The 27,305-nt window shown below is 38.6% G+C and overlaps 1 protein-coding gene across 2 annotated transcripts in view; it reads right to left on the reverse strand.

The window, feature by feature from the left end:
- ADAMTSL1 (ADAMTS like 1) overlaps positions 1–27,305 on the reverse strand; it is a 1,078,174-nt gene that overhangs the window by 645,161 nt on the left and 405,708 nt on the right. The gene's annotated exons all lie outside the window — the stretch shown is intronic.

The following is a 27,305-nucleotide window of genomic DNA, read 5'->3' on the forward strand; positions in this document are numbered from 1 at the left end:
AACAATAGAATGGGAAAGACTAGAGATCTCTTCAAGAAAATGAGATATCAAGGAAACATTTCATGCAAGGATGGGCACAATAAAAGACAGAAATGGTAAAGCTCTAATAGAAGCAGAAAAGATTAAGGAGAGATGGCAAGAATATACAGAAGAACTATACAAAAAAGGTCTTCTGACCTGAATAACTACAATGGTATGGTCACTAACCCAGAGCCAGACACTTTGGAGTATGCAGTCAAGTAGGCCTTAGGAAACATTACTAAAAACAAAACTAGGGGAGGTGACTGAATTTCACTTGGGCTATTTAAAATCCTAAAGGATGATGCTGTTAAAGTGTTGTACTCAATATGTTAGCAAATTTGGAAAACTCAACAATGGCCACAGGACTAGAAAAAAATCAGTTTTCATTCCAATCCCAAAGAAGAGCAATGCCAAAGAATTTTCAAACTACTGTACAATTGCACTCATTTCATATGCTAATAAGATTATGCTCAAAATCCTTCAAGCTACACTTCAGCAGTATGTGAAATGAGAAATTCCAGATGTACAAGCTGGGTTTCAAAGAGGCAGAGGAACCAGAGATCAAATTGCCAACATCCGTTGGATCATGGAGATAGCAAGGGTATTCCAGAAAAACATCTACTTCTGCTTCATTGACTACACTAAAACCTTTGAATTTGTGGATCACAAGAAGACTGTGGAAAATTCTTAAAGAGATGGGAGTACCAGAAACCACCTTACATGTCTCCAGAGAAACCTATGTGCAGGTCAAGAAGCAGCAGTTAGAACCAGACATGGAACAATAAACTGGTTCAAAATTGGGAAAGGAGTACAAGGCTATATATTGTCACCCTACTTATTTAACATATATGTACAGTACATCATGTGAAATGCGGGGCTGGCTAAATCATAAGCTGGTATCAAGATTGAGATTGCTGGGAGAAATATCAACCACCTCAGACATGCAGATGATACCACTTTAATGGCAAAAAATAAAGAGGAACTAAAGAGCCAATTGATGAAGGTGAAAGAGGAGAGTAAAAAAGCTGGCTTGAAACTCAACATTCAAAAAAACTAAGATCATGGCACCTGGTTGTATCACTTCATGGGCAATAGCAGGCGAAAAAGTGGAAGCAGTGACAGATCTTGTTTTGGAGGGGCTCCAAAATCACTACAGACAGTGACTGCAGTCATAAAATTAGAAGACGCTTGCTCCTGGGAAGGAAAGCTGTGGCAAACTTAGCATATTAAAAAGTAGAGATATCACTTTGCCAACAAAGGTCTGAATAGTCAAAGCTATGGGTTTTCCAGTAGTCAAATATGGATGTCAGAGTTGGACCGTAAAGAAGGCTGAGCGCCAAAGAATTGATACATTTGAATTGTGGTGCTGGAGAGGACTCTTCAAGAGTCCCTTGGACTGCAAGCAGATCAAATCAGTCAATTCTAAAGGAAACTGACCTGGAATAGTCATTGGAAGGACTGATGCTGAAGCTGAAACTCCAATACTTTGGCCACCTGATGTGAAAAACCAACTCATTGGAAAAGACCATGATGGAGGGAAAGACTAAAGGCAAAAGTAGAATGGGGCAGTAGAGTATTAAATGGTTCGAGAGCATCACCAACTCAATGGACATGAATCTGAGCAACTCCAGGAGATAGTGGAGGACAGAGGAGCGTGGTGTACTTCAGTCCAGGGCATTGCAGAGGGTAGGATGTGACTTAGCCACTAAACAACAACAATAACAAGTGAGTTAGAATATTTGGTCCCTGTTCCCTTATCTTTTCTCTCCACTATCATTTTTACATGGTTACTACATTTGTCTCATTTGGAAAGCTGTCTGAAATCATTTTTGCAAGAAAGGCATGGAATAAATAGATGGCAACATAAAAAAAAAATCACACCTGAAGCCATTAAAAATCCTTCATAACCAGATCCCTTCTTTGCCAGATAATGTGATATACATGTCCAGGCATTTTGTCCACTCACAAATAATTACATTCTGAGATTGGAAAGAGAAAGGAAGATATGAGAAAAAATAATGTATCATTAAGCTTCTGCTGGGTTGGGTGCTTCATGTACATAATTCCATTGTAGTCCTCACACCTTCACAGATGATGAAAGAGACTCTGGTAATCACTAAACCCAGGACCCTCATCAGTGCCAGAGTTGGGATTTTAAATTCAGGTATGTCTGATTCTTAAGCTTATATTCTTTTTACTCTGTCCAGCAGCCTCCTGATAGAGTCATGCTGAACTCAGGTACTCCAACGGGCCAGAGCATACTGCCTTTCAACTTTGCCTATAGAAATAAATGTATAGGTTCTAATTTAGAGGGGTGGGGTGAGGGATGGGGTGGGGTATATATACTTAAGGCTGATTCACACTGTTGTATAGCAGAAACCAACACAACATTCTAAAGCAACTATCCTCTAATTAAAAAAATTTTAAAACTTAAAGTAACTTCACTTACAAGTATGTAGTCGTCAGCAAACTATGCTCATGCTATATGTTCATATTGCAACAACTTTTTTTAAAAGAAAAGCTGGCCTGCTGCTTATCAATAAAAGATAGCAAGAGAGTAAAACTTATAATATGTGATAGCATGGGGTATGCGGTTTTTCCTGCTGCTTGTTTATGGAAAACTTCAAAACTAGCATCTCTATTTATATGTAATATTTTCATTTTTAAATACAAAACCACGAACATTTTATAAGGCTCCCAGCCTTTTCCCCAGATATTGTGTAAAATGTATGTTTACACCTATGTAGGATACATGAGCTGGATGAGATCCAGCCATGAGCATAAAGTGAGGAGTGTGCCTTTTGTAGTTAAATAATATATTGACTTTGGGCTTGTGCTAGAGGGATTGTTCCTTGCCTCCAGCTCCTGAATTTACTACAGCTGCCAAACACTTCCAAAACCTCTCAGTCTCAATCCCAGGCCTGGAGAAATTCCACAGCACTGGGAGATCAAATTTCACATCAATATTTTGGTGGGCTCCTTGCCAATGCCTTATCAAGAAAAAATATAATTATAGGCGAGACTGCAGCAAGCTGATTCTATAATATTCTCCCCTCCTGTCTCAGCTGCTAAAATATAATGCAATAAAAGTGATATAAGATACTACATCTGCCCTTTCTATAATTCCGTTTTCATTTTAGTTCCATGACTGGATGGAGGAAGACTCTAAGCCATGCCAGAGCTACTGACGTTTAGCTCCTAAAACTCTTAACATTTGATTTAAGAAAGTTACAGCTTAAACTAGAACTCACGGTAGAAAGAAAAGATGGCAGTAGGGAAGGAAATCTGGGGTCTTGTAGTAAATGGGATATTCCTGGTTTTCTTCCTAGGACTGTTTTAATGAATATTTCAACCTCTACATCAGCAATACAATTAGCATAAGGACCCCAATAAGTCATTCATATCGCTTATGTGTCTATTGTTCATTCAGATTGGGTTACACCAAGCTTTTATCCATGGCCGACCCAGGAGAAAGGCATGATTTGATCCGTGGTATCTTAGAAACCATAGCTAACAGGATGGGGTTGAACGACACCAAGAGTCATTTTTTTGTTTTTCTGTTTTTCCAGCTTTATTGAGATATAATTGACATGTAACACTGTGCAAGTTAAAGGTGTATAGCATGATGATTTGTATAGGATACGTCCATACTGCAAAAAAGATAACCACAATAAGTTTAGCTAACTATCTGTGATCAGTCATTATTTTAAAACACAGACTTTTCATGACTCTTCATCAGTTATACACCCAAGTCCAGATGCTTTCGTATTTGCATTAAAGACATGTCTTACCATCTTGCCCCACCCCAACATCCTTCCTTAGCCTTATCCCTCTTTCTTCTCCATGATTATTTTCCTCTATCTGTCACATTCTTTTCTGAAGTCTCTTCAATTGACTCCTGTATTCTCAAACATTTGTCACCTTGTCTTACCTTTTACTTTTATCTCTTATGCACCTCTCCTTCCTCCGCCTGTAAAAACTGCTTAGAAAGTATGCCCTGACTGTGCCATCCCCAATCTAGACGGAACTAATGATTTCTTCCTCAGATTCATAATCACCTCCTATTCCCCTCACTCCTGTTCCTCGTTTACATGAGTGCCTTTGGACAGGATCATGCCTACCCATCTCCAATACTGAGCATCCAGGAAGTCACCAGCATGCAAATGGTGCTCAGTAAATATTGGTTAATCAGTGATTTCATGAATTGGCTTCCAGGAAGGCTACGCATCTTTTAAAATACAGCCACTAACAATTTGCTTGCTTAGGGCTACACCTAAGGGTTGCATTTCTTTACAGCTGGGATTTATCTTGTCCATTTTGTTTGTTGTTCAGTCACTAAGTCCTGTTTGACTTTCTGCGACCCCATGAACTGCAGCATGCCAGGCTTCCCTGTCCTTCATTGTCTCCTGGAGCTTGTCAAACTCATGTCCATTGAGTCCGTGATGCCATCCAGCCATCTCATCACTTTGTCTGTAGGGAGTCACTAGATACTGGATTCTGAAGAAAGAATTCATATTCCAGCTTCACCACTTTCTACTGTGTGAATTTGAGATGATACTTCGCTGAGATCAGACGTGCATTTGCTCTCTAGAGCAGTGAAAACTAACAAACTGGTTAACTGGCTAACCTGACATCCAAGCAAGCCCTTCTTAAAACAAGATTTAATTTTTCCTATATATTCAGTTTCCTTCTCAAATCTTGCAGGGTTATCTTAATCAATGATGCTTTTTCACATTTTTATTGACTTATAATGTCTCTTTCACAGATATCTTCTGTTATTGGAGTCTAGTACAGTTACTCAATTCAAGTTTTCTTGCATGTATTTCTTACCCTTCCAACTAGATCCTAATTTACTTTAAAGTAGGAAAATCATCTTAAACATCTTGGAACTCGCACAATTGAAAACCATGCTGAAAATACTTACTGAATAAATTAATGAGAAGCCAAGTTCATAAGATTGGTAAGCAAGTTATTTTTCTTCCTAACATGTATTTTCCTAATAGGATTACTTTGAACACAAAATATACCTCTATTTCTTTACATATTAATCTCTGGGTCAAGATCTTTTGTAGTGATTTTTAACACTAGCCCAAAGGCATTCATATCAATAGACTACAATCCATTTGCCTAACAAAAGGAACATTAATATGTTGAAACAAGATTTGGAAACCTGAGGTGTAATTGTTGCCTCTCTGCCTCACACTGTGACTTTAGAAACCCAATTGCCACTCTGTTCTTTAGCAGGTGCATTTGAAATGGGAAGGCAATTTCTGATGTATTGCCATTTCCCATAGGTAAGGGAGAATCAACACATACATGGGTTGACTGACTTTCAGTTCTGCAGAGGAAAGAGCCCAAATACTCTTGTTTAAAATTAGAGGGTCAGTTATTAAATGCCCAAAATAAAAAGAGAACATATGCCCACAGGGTCTGACTCTAAATGGGTTCATGAACGGGTCTCTTCAGTTCACTCTTTGGAGCAGGTCATTTAAGTCAAGAAAAACACAATCACACTATGACATCATGCCAAACACCCATAAGTCTAATTCCATCTATGTTTCAGTTAATTTGGTAAAATGCAATACTAGAAGAGCATAGGGTTTTGCCCAGTCACTTATTACAAAAGCAGGAATGTCACTGCTATTTAGCAAGAAGCTGCATATAATTAAAAATGACCTACTGTGAAACTCAATAAAAGTGGAAGATCAGTAATTTGAGGTTTTTATCAGCTTTTGCTAAGTTTTCTCTATTCCAAACCAAGAAACCACTCTACGTTTGCTACAAAGATCTGGAATATATTTATTGGCTCTTTTTTTATTCCTTTGTATTGGCAAAAATAAGGCTTTTGAAAAAAAAATTAACTGGCCTCAATGTTTTGCTCATGGTTGACTTTGCATTTAAATCCAATTGTAAGCAACAGGTCATATTTCACTTAAATAATGGCAGGCAGCCCTATGTTAGAGACATTGTCACATAAAAGTTCCACAGAAGGAAAAAAGCATTCTGGGAAATAATGAACTACCACAAAGAGGTCAAGTATATGGAAACCAGAGCTCTGATCTTCAAATGTTTCAATAGACTTCATTCATTTACCATGGTGGAGGGGGTGAGTGGGGCCCTGCAGGACCAATGTGTGAATACCAGTTTCTCAGGAGAAATGTGCTAATACTTAAATACCGCTGAATCAATTTTTGGTTAATATAGAAGATGACCAATTTAATTAAATATCCAATGTATAAGATGAATTTTATTAGAGTAAGGAAAATCCAAAACACACTATGACCAATTTCTGTAATTATCTAGCAACCAACCTCAAATTATTGCTCCTTTTATCTTGAGGTTGAAAAATTACATGAAGGAAAAAGGCACACATATTTAGTGTGTAACTGGATGAATTTTGATAAAAGAATTCATCCATATAATCACCACAATTGATACAAATTTCTATCACCCTAGAAAATTTCCCTGTGTCTCCTTCTAGTTAAGCCTTCCACTCAGAGGTAACCAGTACTGATTTCTATCATTGTACATATGATTTGCGTATGGTTGTATATCATAGAACTAGTAGATATCTGACTTCCTTCACTTGATATAATACAAGATTCATCCATACTGTTGTGATATTAGTTCTTCTTCTTTGAACTGATAAGTAGTATTGGCTTGCATGAAAACATCATAACTCGGTTCTCCATTCTACTGCTGATGGACAATTGGGATGATTCCAAAATGAGGCAAACTTGAATAAAGCTGGGGTGAACATTCCTGTGTATGCCTTTTTTGTGGAAATCATGTTTTCATTCCTCTTGGATGAATACACAGAAGTAGGATTACTGGGACACAGGGCATGTATATGGTTTGACTTTGTAAGAAACCGTCAAACTTTCTGCAAAATGGTTGTACCTGTTCACACAGTCATCATCAAAAGATGCTGCTGTGGTTACCTCACATTCTTGCCAATGCTTGGTGTCATCAAAGTCTTAAATTTTATCCATTCTATGAATATGTAGTAAATTTTATATGGTTGTAATTTAATTTCCTTCAAGGATAATGATATTGAGAACTTCATGTGTTGATTGGCCACTTGCAGTTCTCCGTCTGTGAAGTGTCTGTTCAAGTCTTTTTGCCCATTACAAAAACTGAGTTGCCCTTTATTATCTATTTGTGGGAGTTCCCCATATATTCTGGATACAACAGTTTTGTCATATATGGATTGGAAACATTTCCTTCTAGTATGTGGCTTGCTTTTACAGTTTCTTAATAGTACCCTTTGATGAGGATGAATTCTAAATTTTGATACAATCTGTAATTTCTTTTTACATTTAGTACTGTTTGTGTTCACTTTCAGAGAAGGCAATGGCACCCCACTCCAGTGCTCTTGCCTGGAAAATCCCATGGACAGAGGAGCCTGGTAGGCTGCGGTCCATGCGGTCGCTAAGAGTCCGACAAGACTGAGCGACTTCACTTTCACTTTTCACTTTCATGCACTGGAGAAGGAAATGGCAACCCACTCCAGTGTTCTTGCCTGGAGAATCCCAGGTACGGGGATGCCTGGTGGGCTGCCGTCTATGGGGTCGCACAGAGTTGGATATGACTGAAGCGACTTAGCAGCAGTGTTCACTTTGGGCTTCCCTGTGGCTCAGGGGTGAAAGAATGCAGCTGCAATGCAGGAGACACAGAAGATGCAGGTTCGATCCCTGGGTCAGGAAGATCCCCTGGAGGAGGGCATGGCTTCCTACTCCAGCATTCTTGCCTGGAGAATCCCATGAACGGAGGAGCCTGGTGGGCTACAGTTCATAGGGTTGCAAAGAGTCGGACATGACTGAAGTGACTGAGCATGCACTCATGTGTTCGTTCTAAAAAAATCCTCACCTATTTCAGGCTATAAAGACACTCGAGGTTTTCTTCTATGCTGTGACTAGAAGCTTTCAATTTTTACCTCTTAAGGTTAGATCTATTGTCCATTTTGAATTATATTTTGTGTGCACAGTGAGGCAGTAATCGATGTTCTTTGTTTCCCCTTACATTTACCTAGGAGCTCCAGCATACCCGGTAAGAGTACTTGCCTTTCCCATTGCACTACCTTGGCAAACCTGTCAAAGGTCCATTTCTGTGTGGGTCTATTTCTGGTCTCAATTCTGTTTCATTTATCTAGATGTCGACCCTGGTACAAACACCACACTGTTTTTATTATTGTGCCTTTATTTTAAGTCTTGAAATCAGGTAGTGTGCTTCCTATTTAATCTTCTTCTTCTTTCTCAAAATTCTTTTGGCTCTTCTGGGCCTTTTGCATTTTGATGTAAATTTAAGAATCACCATGACAGTATCTACAAAGAAGCCTGCTACAATTTGAAATGGCATTGACACTGAATCTATAAGTCAAATTGGGGAGAACCGGCATCTTTAGCAATATTGAATCTTCCAATTCAGGCACATGGCATATCTTTTCATTTATTTAAGCCTTATTTGATTTATCTGAGCTGTGCATGTGGTTTTGCACATATTTTGTTAAATGCGTTCCTTATGTATTTCATGTTTAATGCTATCATAAAAGTGTTTTTTTAAGTTCAATTTCCAATTGTTTGTTATTGGTATCTAGAAATATAATTGATGTTTGTGTATTGAATTTGTATCCTGTGACTGCTAAATTTCACTTAATTATAATGAATGTTTAGTATATTCTTTAGGATAAACAACTATGCTGTCTGTGAATAGAGTTTTACTTCTTTCTTTTCTTTTACTTAAAACTTACCTGTGGCTTTATATTTAAAGTGTGTCTCTTGCAGAGAGCATAAAATTTAGTGTAACTTTTTTTTTTTTTTAAAGAGACGTTATACTGGAGTAGGTAGACATTCCCTTCACCATGGATCGTCCGACCCAGGCATTGAACCCAGATCTCCTGCACTGCAGGCAGTTTCTTTACCATTTGAGCCACCAGATTTACTACAGAAATTATAGGTTCTAGCAAAATTGAGCCAAACTTACAGAGATCTCTCACATACTCCCTCCCCAACATATGCATAGGGTACCTCATTACCAACATTCCCCCCTCAGCATGGTACATGTGTTACAATTCACAAATCTACATTAGCATTATTTTTTATTCATTCTGTCAATCTGAATTTTGTCAACTAACATTTAATGTAATTATAGATACAGTTTATTTATATCCACTTTTTTGTTATTTATTTTCTATTTGTTTCACCTCTTTTTTATATTCCTTCTTATCTTCTTATTGGATACCTTTTTTTAGTATTCCATTTAAATTTCTCAAAAGGCTTTTTAATCAGTTCTACATACACTCCCTTAAATCATCAGTTTACTTAGAATTAATGGTGTATTATTTTACATGAAATACTATAAGTATTTTGCAAATACTACATGTAATTATAGTAACCTCCCCCATATTCTGTAATAATCATTTTTATACATTTTCTGCTGACTTATTTTTTCCACTGACTTATAAACTAATGACATTTTTGAATTTTGTATTAAAATCAATTATCTTTTAAAGAAATTAAGAAAACAGTCTTTGTATTTATCATTTATTTACCATTTCTAGTGTTCTTCCATTTCTTCTTCTAAATCTGGAATTTCATCTGGTATCATTTCCCTTCATCTTAAAGAACCTCTTTTAGCATTTCTTATTGTATAGGTCTGCTGGCATCAAATTGTACCCGTTTTCATTATCTGAAAATATGGTTATTTCACTTTCATATATAAAAGATATTTTTGTTGGATACAGAATTATACATGGACTTACTCTCCTTTAAAGGAAACCTGAGAAGCTTCAAGTCCTATAAAGGACTTTAAAGATATTTACACATTTTCTTCAGTATCAGTTTTTTTTTAATGCTACAATAAAAATTATTACCAACAGTAGCTTAAAACCAAACAAATATACTTCACAGTTCTTTAGGTCAGAAGTTCAAGTACAGCATGGATTAGCTGTTCCTCTGCTTAGCGACTCACAAGACCAGCAGCAGGGCATTGACACCGCTTCACTTCCTCAGCAGGCTTTGGGGGCAGTATATTTCCTTGTTCATTCAGGTCACTGACACAATTTAGTTCCTTGCAGTTGTAGGGCCAAGGTCCGTTTTATCCTTGCTGACTGTCAGTTGAGGGCCATTCTCAGCTTCTGGAAGCCTCTGTATTCCTTGGCATAGAGCCCTCTTATTCCCCCCTTCAAAGCCAGCTTACAGCGGGGGTTTAAGTCCTCCAAGTATCAAATCTCCTTTGCCTCTTCTTTCTTTCTCTGACTCCAGCTGGAAAACTCTGATTTCAAAGGTTCATGTGATGAGATTGAGGATGAGATGGTTGGATGGCATCACCAACTCAATGGACATGAGTTTGAGCAAGCTCCAGGAGATGGTAAAGGATAGGGAAGCCTGGTATGCTGCAGTCCGTGGGGTTGCAAAGAGTTGGACACAGCTTAGCAACTGAACAACAAAATAGCTAGCCATAGGAGACTCAACTACTGCCAGAATTGGAAATTCCTCCTTCCCTTGCCTTAGTTTAAAAGTTAGAGAAATACTAAATTGCTGCAGTTCATGAAATAAATGATAATAACAGGGCAATTAACATGATTTCATTTTTAAGGAAATCCACTCAACAGATCAGTAGACTAACTATTTGGACTACTGTACAAATAGAATATAAAATTAAAGAAAAATATCCAAGTTTTTAAGGATACAATAAGCTTAAAGCTCAACTTTATCATTATTAACTGTGTGAGCAAAGACAAATAACTTATATTCCTTGATCCTCTTCCTTTATTTGTAAAGTGTTAATAATGAAGTTATGAAAATATACATTCAATAGTTTATACTCAGTAAAATAACTTAGCATAGAACTTGGAATATAATATCCTTTAAATAAGAGTTGGCTGAATCTGAATCACTCCTAAAATTATGGCCTAAAAACAAAAATATTTTTTAAAAAACTTTTCAACTACAGGGACTATGGCCTCTAGACTCTCTAGAGAATCAGAACCTCTGGGTCACTTTTTCAAGTCACATATGCCCCTGGAAGCATTGACACAATGCTGCAGGGAGAGACACAACCTTCTCCCCTGCTCAGGAACCAGTGGTTTAGATCAATTTTAGGAATGTGTAGCAGACTCAAAGTGTTTTTCTTCAAGCAGCTATTCTTCTAAACCAATGTTTCTCAAACTTCTGTGTATACTAAGATCATCTGAAGGGCTTGTTGAACCACAGATGGCTGGGAATAATTCTGAGTTTCTCATTCAGTAAGTATGGGGTGGGGATGGGGGAGGCAAGAATGTACATGTCTGACATGTTCCCAGGAGATGCTGATGCTGCTGATCCATGTAAAGACCACAGTTTGAGAACTATTCGTCTAGAAACTTGAGGATGAGAGAACTGGTGTGTCTCCATAAAGAACACTTTGGGACCATCATCTAAAAGCACTGCTGGGTCTGGATGAACTGTGACCTGCCTGAGAGGCAATGATGTTGAAGAACATGAAGTGAACTCACCAGTGCAAATGAACATCAGTATTGACACTGACCTTGACAGATGACTGACTACATGTATTGTATTGTGAGATGTGCTTTATATTGATCATCTGATCTAAATCTCACAAAACCCCCATGAGGTATCCATTCTACACAGAAGCAAACAGAGGCTCAAAAAGACTAAATCAGGGGTCCAGGCAGCATAGTAAGAGGCAAGTGAGCATCTTCTGTATTCACAGCCACCCCTCATTGTTCACATGACCATCTGAGCTCCCACTGATTGTGCATTACGGTGAGTTGTATAATAATTTCATCATATATCACAATGTAATAATAGAAAAATGGTGCACAATAAATGTAACACGCTTGAATCATCCCTAAACCATCCCATCCCCCACAACCTGGTCCTTAGGAAAACCGTCTTCCATGAAACCAATTCCTGGTGCCAGAAAGGTTGGGGACTACTGGACTAAATAACATGTCCAGAGCTTGTGAGTGGCAAAGCTGGGTATGCCCTCTACTCTGTTTCAGGAAGCATCACAAAAAACCAAAAGAGTTCTATTCATTCCTTCCAAAGCCCAAAGTCAACTGCATCCTGTTTTCCAGGCATGGGATAGAGAGAAAATTCAGACCTGGTGTCTGTCTTCAAGAAATTCACCTTCTCATAGGAGCAACTGATTAAGTCCACAATGATTGCAAACATTGTGAGCACTGTTTTAATGAAATGCTGATTTTAAGGAGGTGGAGGAGCACTTCACCCTGCCTAGGGGTGGACATGTAAGGGACCCTTCCTTCCTGAGGTGGGATCAGGCCGGTTGCTGAAGTAATTAGTCTGGGAAAGCAGGGGGCTGAGGGCCTTCTAAGAGGCTTTCAGCCAAACCTTGGCTGCACAGGAGAAATACCCAGAGAGGCTTTTAAGAAATACAGATGTCTGCGCTTACACTGACCAGCTGAATCAGAATCTCTGGGAGTATGACCTAGAGATCAGTATTTTTAAAAACCTCTCCAAGTGATCCTACTATGCATTTAGGGTAAAGAGAACTATTGCCCTAAATGATTGTTAAAATAGGTTATTAGATATAACAATCACATAATTCACCTGGGCGATGGTCACAATATGGTCTAAATTCCCCTGATGAATGAAATCATCTGGGCCTTTTGGAGAAAGAAAAATCAACATCTGAGGACCTCTCCCCTGCAGATTCTGTTCCAGTAGGTCAGGTAAATTTGGGATACGAGATAAATGGTTCTCAGGGTGTTATCCAGGGTTGCATTAGCATAGCCTGAGAACTCCTTAAAAAATGCAAATTCTCAGGCCCTACCCAGACCCGCTGAATCAGGAATTCTGGAGTGTAAGTCAGCAAGCTGTGTTTTTAAAAGTCTCATTTGATTCTGATATACACTCCAAATTTCAGAACCACCCCCAAATTGAAAACCAATTAGTAAGCTGTGTCAGATCAACATCATGCGATGATGTTTGCTGCTACAGACCTATTTTAAATCCAAGGCCTTTGGTCAGAGGCAGGGTCGGTGTCCGTTATTACCGTTCTAAAGAACTGGCTCAGTGGTCAAGTATCTGCCTGCAGTGCAGGAGACACAGGGGACTTCGGCTCGATCCCTGGGTTGGGAAGATCCCCTGGAGAAGGAAATGACAATCCACTCCAGTATTCTTGTCCGGAGAATCCCATGCACAGCAAGCTTGGTGGGCTGCAGTCCATGCGGTTGCAGAGATTCGGATACAACTTAAGCTACATAGCACACAAAAGAACTGAATTGTACACTTCAGCGAGTGGTGGCCAGAATCAGCACATTACTCATATAAATATCATTAAAAACACTCTTTCCATTATAGGCTAAGCTATTAGTGTGACTTCCATTAGGAAAAAAGGGAGAGAGATCAATCATCTTTGCAGAAAGTTGCATGGCAGCACGTTCAAGGAACTTTAAGACAGTGGGAGAGGTTGTGGATAGGGTTGTGGGGTAGACAAGAATCAACAGATTTGATTCCTGTTTTCAAACTGAGGGTGAAAAATGGGTTCCCAGAATACCCATTTTCAGGCTTTGCACAGAAGCCTTGTGTTGTTCCAGGAATTTTTAAAGTACCCAGTGGGAACATCTTGGCATAGCATTTGCTGTGATCCATCTGGCTACCTCAGGTGAAGCCATGTGCTCACTCCAAGTCACTGGCAGGCAACAGGAATTCAGGTTCAAGTCCAAGGCCAGTGCACTTTGCAGCCATTTCCTGTGACTCCTTCTCTCACTTCAATTTTTCTTCCCTTTAAATCTTCTTATATGCCATGGTATGGCATTTCAATTCCCACCCAACGGAGCCTATGAAACCAGCTCAAGGACTTTTGCTCCAGCAAATGCCAAGATGAACACTGTTGCACTTTTAGGCATGCTGTCTGGTTTTAATTTCATTCACAGAAAGTCATCATCCAGCCTGCTCTCCAGAGGCCAACTGGTCAACACCCTGAGGAGCCATGTTACAGGTTAAAGTTCAGATTCCTGAGTTTGTCTTTCAAGACCCTTCTGATGGGAACTAACCCGTATCACCAGTCTCATCTTCATGATTTCCCCTCATTACACTAAATGACTGGCCATTACTGGAACACTGCAAGTTCTCTCATTCTATTAGGATATGAGTTTCATGGGAACTAGTACTTAGTTTTAGTTGCTGTTTTGGATCACTGCATTGATTAAATATGTAATTCTCTGTGCCCTTCCCCATTCTATTCTGTCCCTGGAATGTAAGCCTGCTCACATCCCCCATGGAAAATGCCTTCTTGGCCATTAGGTCAAATTTCTAGCTCACCCCACCACCACTACCAGCGTAAGCGGAGGGTGCTCTTTATTCAAGCTAGGTTATAAGTGTTCCTGAATTTTTCTTATAAAAGTACTTTACAGTGATGACCTAGAGTGGAGGGATGGGGTTGTACTGGGAGGGAGCTGAAAGTGGGGGAGTCCCTGTGTACATATAGATGATTCATTTCACTGTACAGCAGCAACTAACACAACATTGTAAAGCAGTTATACTCCAATTTTAAAAATGTTTTTTTAATTAAGTAAGTTGCAGTAAAACTTCACTAATTAAGACTCATGAGAAAGTGATTGTTCGATTAATGCAAATAGGAATTATAGAATAGTCCTAAAATCCATACAAGTTAGAGAGATAAGGCATTTTTGAAATCATAATATTGATTAGAAAAAAAGATTTACAATTAGCCTACTAAAGATTCCTCAAAAACAACAACAACAAAAAAAACCACACACACAAAAGCCTAGGCCCTTTTGTTACAAAGCTTGCCTACATTAATAGCCCCGAATGTGTTTCAGTTCAGTTGCTCAGTTGTGTCCGACTATTTGCGACCCCATGAACTGCAGCACGCCAGGCCTCCCTGTCCATCACCAACTCCCAGAGTCCCCCAAACCCATGTCCATTGAGTTGGTGATGCCATCCAACTGTCTCATCCTCTGTCGTCCCCTTTTCCTCCTGCCCTCACTCTTTCCCAGCATCAGGTTCTTTTCAAATGAGTCAGCTCTTCACATCAGGTGGCCAAAGTATTGGAGTTTCAGCTTCAGCATCAGTCCCTCCAATGAACACCCAGGACTGACCTCATTTAGGGATGGACTGGTTGGATCTCCTTGCAGTCCAAGGGACTCTCAAGAGACTTCTCCAACACCACAGTTCAAAAGCATCGATTCTTTGGCACTCAGCTTTCTTCACAGTACAACTCTCACATCCATACATGACCACTGGAAAAACCATAGCCTTGACTAGATGGACCTTTGTTGGCAAAGTAATGTCTCTCACGTTTTCTAAATGTGTTTGGAAGCAGTTTATCTTCTCAATGTAGGCACACAACCTTCTTATACTTTTTTATAATTGTGGTTTTCTGAGGAAATACTTTGTTTCACTGACAGTATTAATGAAAGATAAATTTGAGCTTGTATGCTTTGTGAAGGGTTGGTGGTGGTGGTTTAGTCACTAAGTTATAACTGATGCCATAGACTATAGCCCACCAGGCTCCTCTGTCCATGGGATTTCCCAGGCAAGAATACTGGAGTGGGTTGCCTTTTCTTTCTCCAGGGGATCTTCTCAACCCAGGGATGGAACCCGGGTCTCCTGCGTTGCAGGTGGATTCTTTACCTACTGAGCCACCAGGGAAGGATTATTGATTCCAAATACCAATTGAGGTTTTGCTATCTTGATATCACACAATAGCAAACACTAGACATATGACAGAGGAAATGAAATAGACATTTCTGGAAACAGTGACAGATTTTATTTTCTTGGGCTCCAAAATCACTGCAGATGGTGACTGCAGCCATGAAACTAAAAGACACTTGCTCCTTGGAAGAAAAGTTATGACCAACTTAGACAGCATATTAAAAAGCAGACACATTACTTTGCCAACAAAGGTCCATCTAGTCAAGGTTATGGTTTTTCCAGTAGTCATGTATGGATGTGAGAGTTGGACTACAAAGAAAGCTGAGTATCAAAGAATTGATGCTTTTGAATTGTGGTCTTGGAGAGAAGACTCTCGAGAGTCCCTTGGACTGCAAGGAGATCCAACAAGTCTATCCTAAAGGAGATCAGTCCCGGGTGTTCATTGGAAAGACTGATGTTGAAGCTGAAACTCCAAAACTTTGGTAACTTGATGCTAAGAACTTACTCATATGAAAAGACCCTAATGATGGGAAAGAGTGAAGGCAGGAGGAGAAGGGGATGATAGAGGATGAGACTGTTGGATGGCATCACTGACTCAATGGACATGGGTTTGAATAGACTCCAGGAGTTGGTGATGGACAGGGAGGCCTGGCGCGCTGCAGTCCATGAGGTTGCAGAGAGTTGGCTATAACTAAGTGACTGAACTGAACTGAATGTTCATGGGCTCATAATGCTTTCTTTTTTTTTAGAAAGTAGTTTTTACAAAATTCTGCTTCTTGAAACCCCTCAGGACCTGCTAGGGGTAGGAATGGGAATGAGAGAAGCTGGCCAATTTCTGACCCCTTCCTTCAACCTTCACATCCAAGAAGCCCAGGTTCATGTTGCTTTACAGACAAATTGGGTTCTGTGTGAGACAAATTTGAACCAATTATTCTATAACAGAAAAAAGAAGTTTGAAAGTCACTGTTTTACAACAGTGACAGACATGTAGAGGACACACAGACAGGAAAGTAAAAATATTAAACTGACACTTAAATAGACCCTGAAAGATTTACATCTCCCACAGGCCAAGGTTAAATGCATTTTATTGGTGTGGAGCAATGTAGCTGTCTAAATTGGTAGAGAGCTGTGGGAAGAGAGCTGTCATCTCCCCACGGATCTAGCAGAGAAGGCCCCACAGAGGAAAGAAGACCAAAGGCTGGAGGATGAAAGGAAGTGAGCTTAGTGGGGGGTGGGGGGGGCAGAAGAGGACTGCAGGATAGTCTAAGTCCAGGTGAAAACTGCAAATGGACTCCATCACGATGAAAAAGTGAATTCTTGCTGTTAAATCCATTCATGGTCATAAAAATGTCATCGTTTCCTCATTAGACAGGATTTTGCTTTCCTCTCTTTGGTTTCAAATGTCAGTTATTTCACAGTCCTATTAATGCCTTCCCCCCCTCCCCACCCCCAGGAAAACATTTTATTTATTTATTGAAGTATAGTTTTAGGTGTACAATACACTTGTATTGTATTGGTTCCCCTTATAAAGGTTTAAAGTTATTGTAAAATACTGGCTATATTCCCCACATTTTACAATATATCCTCTTAGTTTATTTTATGCCTAATCATTTGTACCTCTTACTCCCCTGTTGCTATACTACTCCTCTTCCCTTCTGTCTCTTCCCTGGTAACCACTAGTTTGTTCTCTGTATTTGTGAGTCTGCTTCTTTTTTTTACTATATTCACTAATTCTTACAGTGCTCTTTGTATGTGATGTATGTGATATCATACAGTATTTTTCTTTCTCCATCTGACTTATCTCACTTAGTATAATGCCTTCCAAGTCCATCCATGTTGCTGCAAATGGCAAAATTTCATTCTTTTTATGGATAAATAGTATTCCATAGTCTATGTGTGTGTGTGTACGTATATATATACCACATATATATACCATATATATATACCACACCACATCTTCTTTATCTATTCATCTGTTGATGGACACTTAGGTTGCTTCCTCATCTTGGCTATTGTAAATAATGCTGCTATGAATATTAGGGTGCATGTATCTTTTCAAATTAGTGTTTTTGTTTTATTCAGATACATACCCAAGAGCGAAATTGCTGGGTCATATGGTAGTTCTAAATATTTTCAGCTTTTTGAGAACCCCTCACTCTGTTTTCCACAGTGGCTTCACCAGTTTATATTCCCACCAACAGTGTAGGAGGGTTCCCTTTTCTCACATCCTCGCTGACACTTGTCACCTGTGTTCTTTTTGATGGAAGCCATTCTGAGAGGTGTGAGGTGATATACCTCGTTGTGGTTTTCATATGCATTTCTCTGATGATTAACAACATTGAGAATATTTTCATGTGCCTGATGGCCATCTGCATTTTCTCCTTGGAAAAAAATGTCTATCAGTTCTTCTGTCCTTTTTAAATCGGGGTTTTTTTTTTGATGTTGAGTTGTATGAGCTATTTATATATGTTGGGGGTTTGATCTCTGATCAGGGAACTAGATCCCACATGCCACAACTAAAGATCAACTAAAGATCCTGCATACTGCAATGAAGAACTGGCACAGCCAAATAAATAAATAAATTAAAAAAAAATTTATGTTGATAATTTTAAAAAGTGCTGATTGACTCCCTAGATAATGCTAGACCCTTCCCATACTCTATCTTTTTTAATTGTTTGAATAAATTTGATGAAAAGAAAAAAAGTATGAGTTTCTATGACTCCTTCCTTATATATTAAATCACCCTTGTGAATTGAATATTCTCTCATGGGAATGAAGTTCGGATCATTTCATGCCCAAGATATTTCATTAACTCAGATCCTTTTTCTGAGTTACACACATTCATTCCAAAAGTGGGAACCAAGATACAAATATCTTTGGCTATCTGTTAACAATAAAAATTAAATAGCCTTTTGCAAAGACTACTCTCTTATTATAAGTATTACAAGTATAGGATTTAAAAGGTGCCTAAAACTCTAAGCCTTCATTAATTATTAGTTAGAAATTTGATACTTAGGCATAAAAGAAAATATAAGTAAGTAGTTATTAGACTGTTATATATGCAATTAACTCTCAGAAGCCTCAAGCAAGGAAAACATTTAAATAATAATAAAATCAACCAGTAAATATTGATAGAGTACCAGCTATTTATCTATTTAGATAAACTGTTTACATACATATATTCTTTCTGTTTAGTACAAGAACACTAGGAGTCTAAACCCTCAATATTTTACAGTTTTATTATAGTCAAGACCTAAACACATGGAAAAAAGGGAGAAATAAATAGAAAAAGCAAGAGAATTCCAGAAAAATATCTACTTCTGCTTCATTGACTACGCTAAAGTCTTTGACTATGTGGATCACAACAAACTGTGGAAAATTCTTAAAGAGATGGCAATATAGACCACCTTACGTTTCCAGAGAAACCTGTATGCAGGTCAAGAAGCAACAGTTAGAACTAGACATGGAATAACAAGACTGGTTCAAATTTTGGAAAGGAGTATGTCAAAGCTGTTTATTGTCACCCTGCTTTTTTAACTAATATGCAGAGTACATTATACAAAATGCTGGGCTGGCTGAAGCTCAAGCTGGAATCAAGATTGCTGGGAGAAAAATTAACAACCTCAGATATGCAGATGACACCACCCTAATGGCAGAAAGCAAAGAGGAGCTAAAGAACCTCTTGATGAAGGTGAAAGAGGAAAGTGAAAAAGATGACTTAAAACTCAACATTCAAAAAAACTAAAATCATTGCATCAGGTCCTATCACTTCATGGCAAATACATGGGAAAAAATGGAAACAGTGAGAGACTTTATTTTTGTGGGCTCCAAAATCACTGCAGATGGTGACTGCAGCCATGAAATTAAAAGATGCTTGCTCCTTGAAAGAAAAGCTATGACAAACATAGTGTTTTAAAAAGCAGAGACATTACTTTGCCAACCAAGATCCATATTGTCAAAGCTATGGTTTTTCCAGTAGTCATGTGTGGGTGTGAGAGCTGGACCATAAAGAAGGCTGAGCACTAAAAAAGTGATGCTCTTGAACTGTGGTGTTGGAGAAGAGTCTTGAGATTCCCTTGGGCTAGGAGGAGATCAAACTAGTCAATCCTAAAGGAAATCAACCTTGACTACTCTTTGGAAGGACTGATGCTGAAGCTGAAACTCCAATACTTTGGGCTACCTGATGTGAAGAGTTGACACATTAGAAAAGACCCTGATGCTGGAAAGACTGAATGCAGGAGGAGAAGGGGACAACAGAGGGTAAAATGGTTGGATGGTATCACCAACTCAATGGACATGAGTTTGCACAAACTCTGGGAATTGGTGAAGGACAGGGAAGCCTGGTGTGCTGCAGTCCATGGGGTCGCAAAGAGTCAGACATGACTGAGTGACTGAACAACAAAGTAGTATGGCTCTCAAATTTTTTTGTCCCAACACGATAAAATATATATATATATAATACTTTTATCAGTAATAACAGCAATGCCCCAAGGCAACAGGGCCTTGATGAGGTAGAGAGTATTATCTTGGAAAACTGTTACTATCAGTAACTCATTTGTGTGGTGTTATAATAGTCCTCACCAGCAGGCTGAGCTTTCTCTTGATGTTGGGTTTCAGTTCCTAAGTCGTGTTGGACTCTTTGAGACCCCATGGACGGCAGCACGCCAGGCTTCTCTGTTCTCCATTATCTCCTGGAGTTTGCTCAAATTCACATGCCTGTGCCCAAACTCTGTCCTCTCCTCCGGCCTGGAGAGTTTCTGGAGTGGCTCAGGTACAGCAGAAACTCAGAAAAGGTAGAGGTCACTGAATATCAGAGCTTTGGACGAGCTTCAGTGAAATGGAACTTCCACTGAATTTTAAAAGACGGTACAGCCTTGGGACTTTCTTGGTGGTTCAGTGGTTAAGAATCCACCTTCCAGGGTAGGGGACATGGTTTCGATCCCCGGTTGGGAAACTAAGACCACACCTGCTGTGGGGCAACTAAGCCTGCATGCGGAGACTATCAAGCCCACGTGTTCTAGAGCCCATGTGCCCCAACAAAGTTCCTGCATGCTACAACTAAGATGAGATGCAGCCAAATAAATAAACAAAATTTTTTTTAAAGAAGATGGTATAGCCTTAACTCTTTGCAAATGAGTACAATCTTCCATTCTTTTCCTGTGGAATATAACTTAAGGCCTCTACGATCATATCATGTGTCTGAAGTTTAGAGGGCCTGCCATTAGCACAGAATGAGAAACTTTTTTTCACATATTTGGAATATGTGAAACAGTTAAATTTAAATAATTTTTATATTTATCAAAATAATGTATGCACACCATCAAAAAAGACAAAAAGTGCTCAAAGATTTGTAACCAAATCTGGAGACTCTAGCACAGTTTCCTTTGTCCTCCAATTTCCCTAAATAACATAATCACTTTTTGTGTGATTTCTTCTGCTTTTTGTCCTATTTTTCTAAATATGTTTTGTAATATCTCGATTCACCAAATTAAAATAACATATATTTGCTTCTGATAATATTCCATGAGGATTTTAGTTCTTTTATATTTCTTTCTAATTATTCTAGTCAACTGCATTTTATCAATTCTAAGTTGCATTATTTTCATACATTTTAATATCTCTGAAATTGATAGGCACTTTGTCATGAATTTGGGTCGTATACTCTGCTTTCTTTCTTATGGGTATCTAAGATAATGGTGCGTGTTATAATTGAAGGTAACTTGGACTGATAAAACAATTTTGTATTATATCCATATTCCTACCTCATTATGATGACTACAAAATTAGTACATACTGTGGAGCTAAGTAATAACTTGATTATATTTTTCTTCTACAAGTTTTCACTTACAATGACATAGCTGTCCAATTTTTTGTTATTAAAATTCTTTTTAACCTATTGCTGATTTACCCCAAATATCTGTAAAAGGTCTATCAATATAATTTTATACATGGCCCCATAGTATTAAGGAATCTTTAGTTTAATAATTTTGTAAACTTCCCTCTGAAACCCAGCATGCTTCTGCTCTCTTTTGGGCTGGGCACTTCAGGCTCGCTATTCAGCTGTCACCCCAGGATTTAGTTCTCTGTCTTCACCTTAAAAGTTTCCTTTGCCTTTCTCCTTTATTAGGTCATCTGGTCACTGGATCTCATCCCTGGTTTTGTGGTTACCACCCACTAAGAACTTCCTTAGAAATCATTTTCATCTAGAATTTTGAAAGCATTGTCCTACTATCTTCTAGTTTTCAATTTTACTGATGAGAAGACATGTTCTCTGGAAATTTTTAGGCTTACCCCAATTTCCTTGGGATTTTGAAATTTCATCAATGTCAAAGTATGCTTTGGTGCAGATTTTTTTTTGTTTTTCTTTTTCATTTTACAGGTTCCAGACTCGTGTTTCTTTCTGGCTCTTATTCCCCAGATCTATGTTTGCCATTTCCAGTGAGTTACCTGTGACCCTTGAAAATTTTCACACCCACTCTCTGCTTCATCACTCAGGTTTTTCATCTTCAGCTTTTAGCCAATTCGGATGCAAGCTAAGAATTCCATGTTTGAAAATAGCAAGTGTGTATCCTGGTCCCATGATTGTTTTCCTCAGAGAGAACATGGCAGGACTCAGAAATAAGTCAGTTTCTTGAGCTGTGTCTCTGAGGTTCCTCTTATGTATGGCATTCAGAACACCTAATTCTAAGCAGTATGAGAGACTATTAATAGCTTTATCTACTCTGCAACATTAACTGCCATTTCAACAGATGATAGCAGTAGTTGTTCTATGGCATTTCTTTAAAACCTAACTTGAGACATATCAGACTATTTCTACCAGGTCATTTTCTCAACCAATGGAGAAGATATAGATGGACACCAAGGAGGAAAAAGTTCAGATGTACACAGCAAAACCTACATGAAGAGGCAGAACAATGTGGCAGCTCAGAGGCCGGACACTGTCATCAAACTTCCTAGGTTTGAACGACCTCCTAGCTGCAAGATATTGAGAAACTTACCTAACTCCCCTCAGCCTCAGTTTCCTCACCTACCAAACGATGATAAAAATAATGTTTATACCATGCAGTTACTATGAGGACTAAATGAAGTAAGGATACATGCTGCCTGGCAGAAATGTCAGCTACTATTATTCTTGGCTGGCACTAGTTCTGTGACTGAGCAAAGTGCTTACGCCAAGTCTTTTTTTTTTCATTTGAAAAATGAGAATACTTGAGTGCTTGCTTCACAGGTTGATTTTGAAGAACAAATGGTTAAATGATCATACAGTTCAGCTCAGCACCAGTACACTAAGTACTTAATAAAAGTTAGTTACCCACACACCCCCAATCCCCCACCCAACCCACCTACACATAAACACACACACACTGGAGATGATATCTCTGAGTCAAAATTCAGTGCCTTGTGGCCCATGGTTACTGCTACTGGATTCAGAGTAACTTCCCCCACCTTTTATTGTGGATATGACCTTTTTTTGTCACCTGATTTTGTTTTCTGGCAGCTCTTTCAATTATAAAACAGGAATCTGTTTTCTACGACTCATGGGATGTATTTCTTTGTTTTTACACCATTTTTTGGCCTTTTGGGGATTTGGTCTCTACTTTCTTTTATATAAGTACCTGCTCTTCTCCATGCCTTTAATTCTAGCCTCCCTGGAGTTTCCTTTTTCTCCTAATCACTGCCCTCATCCCACTTGTTTAAGCCGCTTTCTTTCCTCTCCTGGGACTATATCCTAGCACAGAGAACCTACGTCTGGTTGTGGCCGACTCCAATTGAGAAACGATGGGTTAGCGGAATGGAGACTAATTCAAACCTGCAGGTCTCTTTTTATGATGCTACTTTATCATTCCACATTAAAGAAAAAGGTAAAAGAGGAAGTGGAACTAAATGATAAATGCTGCCAATAAAACAATAGCATCAAGTCCCCTGCTCCAAAACGATACCAAATGACCCCCAAAAGACTTTTATCGAGGTTCAAAGAGTTCCCATTTCTGAAATACTAGGTACAATATTTTTTAACAGAGTAAATAGAACCCAAGAGATAGTAAGTCTTTTAAACACTTCTCTCCCTTCCCCTTCAGTTAAGAGGAGCCAACTTAATATATTTTTCTTCCAATTGAGCCCAGGGGACCCTATTCACTACTGGGGGACTATAAAAGGTATTTGGGAGTCTAACCAACAGCAGAAGACAGATGGCAGGCTCTGTGGCAATCACAAGTTCATCTGAGGGGTGCTTATTAAGCCCATGCCCTCTTCCAGAGCCTTCTGACACACATCCCTTTTGAATTTGACCCCTTTCATTTTCGTGTGGCAACTTGTAGCTCATGATGCCTTGGGGCTAGTTATAATAAGTTCATGTCTGAGATTACACATCTGATATTTATAAAAACACAAATACTCCAGAACTTTCTCCAGGCAGGAAATGACAAATCTTTGGTAAGCTATTTTCAGGACTTAAAAAAAAGAAAGAAAGAAAAAAAGAAGTTGGTGATGAACTAACCATTGAAAGTACGATGTTGCCTTACTGCATATTGAAACCAGTCCCTTCTAACAAAAATGCCAAAAGCCATTATCTATACAATTTAATACTGTGCAGTAAGTCCTTGGCAATCCCCAGTAATCTGAAGCATTACATAGTATTGCACTGGATGGGACATGAGATAATATGGACTGACTTAATTAGACTTGGGGATGCCGGCCTATCGTGACTCTGTAAGTCCAACTTTGTTATTTCTCAATGAATTCCAGTTGGAAAATATGATCTCAGGTGATAACATTTCCTTAACTTTTATGTATCTCCTTTTATTACATCAGAGGATCATGGTGGTGGCGGAGGTGGTGGCCAGGGGCAGCTGTGGTATGTTTTCTTTTAAAAAGTACTCAACTTTAGCGTTTGCCAGAAAGAATTATTGAAGCCTTCAAGATAAAAAGTCCCTCAAAGCAATGCTGTCTTTTTAGTATTCAAAGCACAGATTCTTAATCATGTTTACCTCTGGTATTAATGGGAGAAACAAAGAGAGAGCTTCACTGTGATAGCTTGGTACTGGATGACCTTTTGTAAAATGCTCGGTCTTGGCTCTGTGAGGCCAAGCTATTCAAAACCAACTATTTCAGCAAAAGGTTATAAATTGATATAATACATGACTCAGAATCATAAGTCCTTGTGCTATTACTTAAAAAAAATTTAATTCATTTTTTTCTATTTGTATTTTGAAGATTTCAAGCATAGAGAAAAGTTGAAAGAATGATATAGCACATTAAGATTTTGCCATATATACTTTATTTATATGTATATATATTGATATACACTGATATCTATCAAATATATAAAATACTATTACATATATGACAATTGACAATTATTCTCTAATTTGATACAAATGACAATCATTCTCTAATTTCATCTATAGCTTGTACTAAATTTTTCTTAATTATCATCAAAATATTTGTTGGTTTGTTTTTATCTAGTTTGTTTATTTGAATCAGAATCCAATCAAAGTTTACATTTTGCATTTGGTTGTTATGTCCCTATAGTTTCTTTTAATTTACAACAGTCCTCACAAATGTTTTGTTTATTTGTTTGGTTTATAAAGATCTTGACTTTCTCAAGGGTCCAAACTAGCTGTCTTGGAATGTTTTGTATTTTCAATTTGTCCAATTGCTTCCTTGAAATAAACATAATTTTGCTTATTTTTTTAGTTCCTGAATTTTCTATCAACTAGAAGTTAGTTCTAAAGGCTTTTTTAGATGAATAACATATTTTGGCTGGCATACTTCAATGATTATGCATTTAACTTTATCAGGAGACACATAATGCCAGGTTGGCCCACTGTTAGTGATGCTAAGTTTAATTGTTTAATTAAGGTGATAATGAACTGATTTCTGCATGGTAAGTGCATTTCTCCTTTTTGTTATTACATTTTTAAAAATCTGTGCCTATTTTGATGTTACTTAATATATTGTGTATAAATCATTACCATTTCATCTTGAAGAATTTTTAACCTCAGACCCATGGATAAGCTTGGAGGATATACATGAACTCTTTGAAACTGCTTGTAAAATGTTATGTACATGCTTATGCCTAGGGGTGATGAAACCCATGCAAATTTCAAAGGGGATAAAGACACAAAGGTGACAGGAACACTGTTAGCACATCAAAGTCTTCCTCCTTGCATTATATTGTAATACCATCCATTTTGGGAGAAGGAAATGGCAACCCACTCCAGTAGTCTTGCCTGGAGAATTCCATAGACAGAGGAGCCTGGCAGGCTACAGTCCATGGGGTTGCAAAGAACTGGATATGACTGAGGAACTGAACACACACACCATCATTTTTTCTTCTTCTTCCTCGGGCAAGTTGGTGCTTCCTACACTGGAACCTCTCAATAAAGCTGATGATTTACTGACGTGTGGCCTCACTGCTATAATTAATGGACTCATCACTTTGGGACCATAAAGCTGTGTGACCCATTCCCATTATGACTTTGATATAGACTGGTACTTTATAAAGACATTTTAAAAGCTTTTTTGAAATAGAAATATGACACGCAGGTGTAGCAAGGGGAAATAGGAAGAGGAAGTTCATGAGAGGAGGGGAGATGAGAGAGGGAGAGAGACAGATACTGTGATCTAAGCTGATCTCCGCAGTGATAAAAGGAAGGGAGAAGCAGAGAATGCTGAAGAAGGGGAAAGGAGGAGGGAAGAGACAGGAAGGGAAGAGAAGGGCACAGAAATCTATCAAATATGAAAAACTGAGAAGCAGCATAGGCCCTCCTCCTCCTCTTACAACCCATGAGGATTCCCTTAAAACACTTGATTAGTCAACCTCCTCCTATCATTGGTCTTCCATTGGGTCTTATTTATCACTGACTTCATAGTGCAAAGTTCTGCTCCTGGGAAGGGGGTGCAGGGCTCAGTTCAGCTCCCTCTCTGGATCCCACAGAATGTTCCTTGGAGGTTTCCCTAGAAAGGCTTCAAGTATTACCACAGGCTCCATCCTGGGCAAACAGTTCATTGGCTCATGGCTTGGCCCCCAGAACCTGGCAGGATCTTGGCTCCCTTCACCCCACTGATTGGGCACTATTGCACCATTATTGTTATTTTTAGCCTATCAAGCAAAAGGCCCCAATAAGTAGATTCAGAGAAAACAATTCAAGGAAGAACTTCCCTTTCCTTCTGTTTCCAATATTAGAGGAAACCTGAAGAATCCAGGTTTATAAACATACTCCTGCTAAGTATCCCCCTCCACTAATAAAGCAGAGTCTTTTTGAACTTTTAAGAAAAACCACTCCACATCAACCTGGGATTCAGATGATTTTTGGCGTGAAATTTCAGGTTGGCAATTACAGATATTCCATTCATATTGGTTCATTTACCCCCAATAATGCCTCTGTGTTTTATAATGAAAACCTCAGCACAGGACCTCTCTCCGTAAGCCCATGCAGCTGGACGACAACTTAAATTCATGGTTCTGAGTCTGGTAACTGATTTTTCCTATTAGCTTTAAGGAAATATTTTCCCCGTTATTTCAAGTTTAGTACAGTTTAATATGGCTATTACAATATATCACCTCCGCCTCCACTCTGCCCCCAACCCATTTTTGACCGGTTAGAAACACCATATCCCTTATTTAGTATTTGCAAA

This window comes from Cervus elaphus, chromosome 29, assembly GCF_910594005.1.
Source record: "Cervus elaphus chromosome 29, mCerEla1.1, whole genome shotgun sequence".
Taxonomy (NCBI): Eukaryota; Metazoa; Chordata; class Mammalia; order Artiodactyla; family Cervidae; genus Cervus; species Cervus elaphus.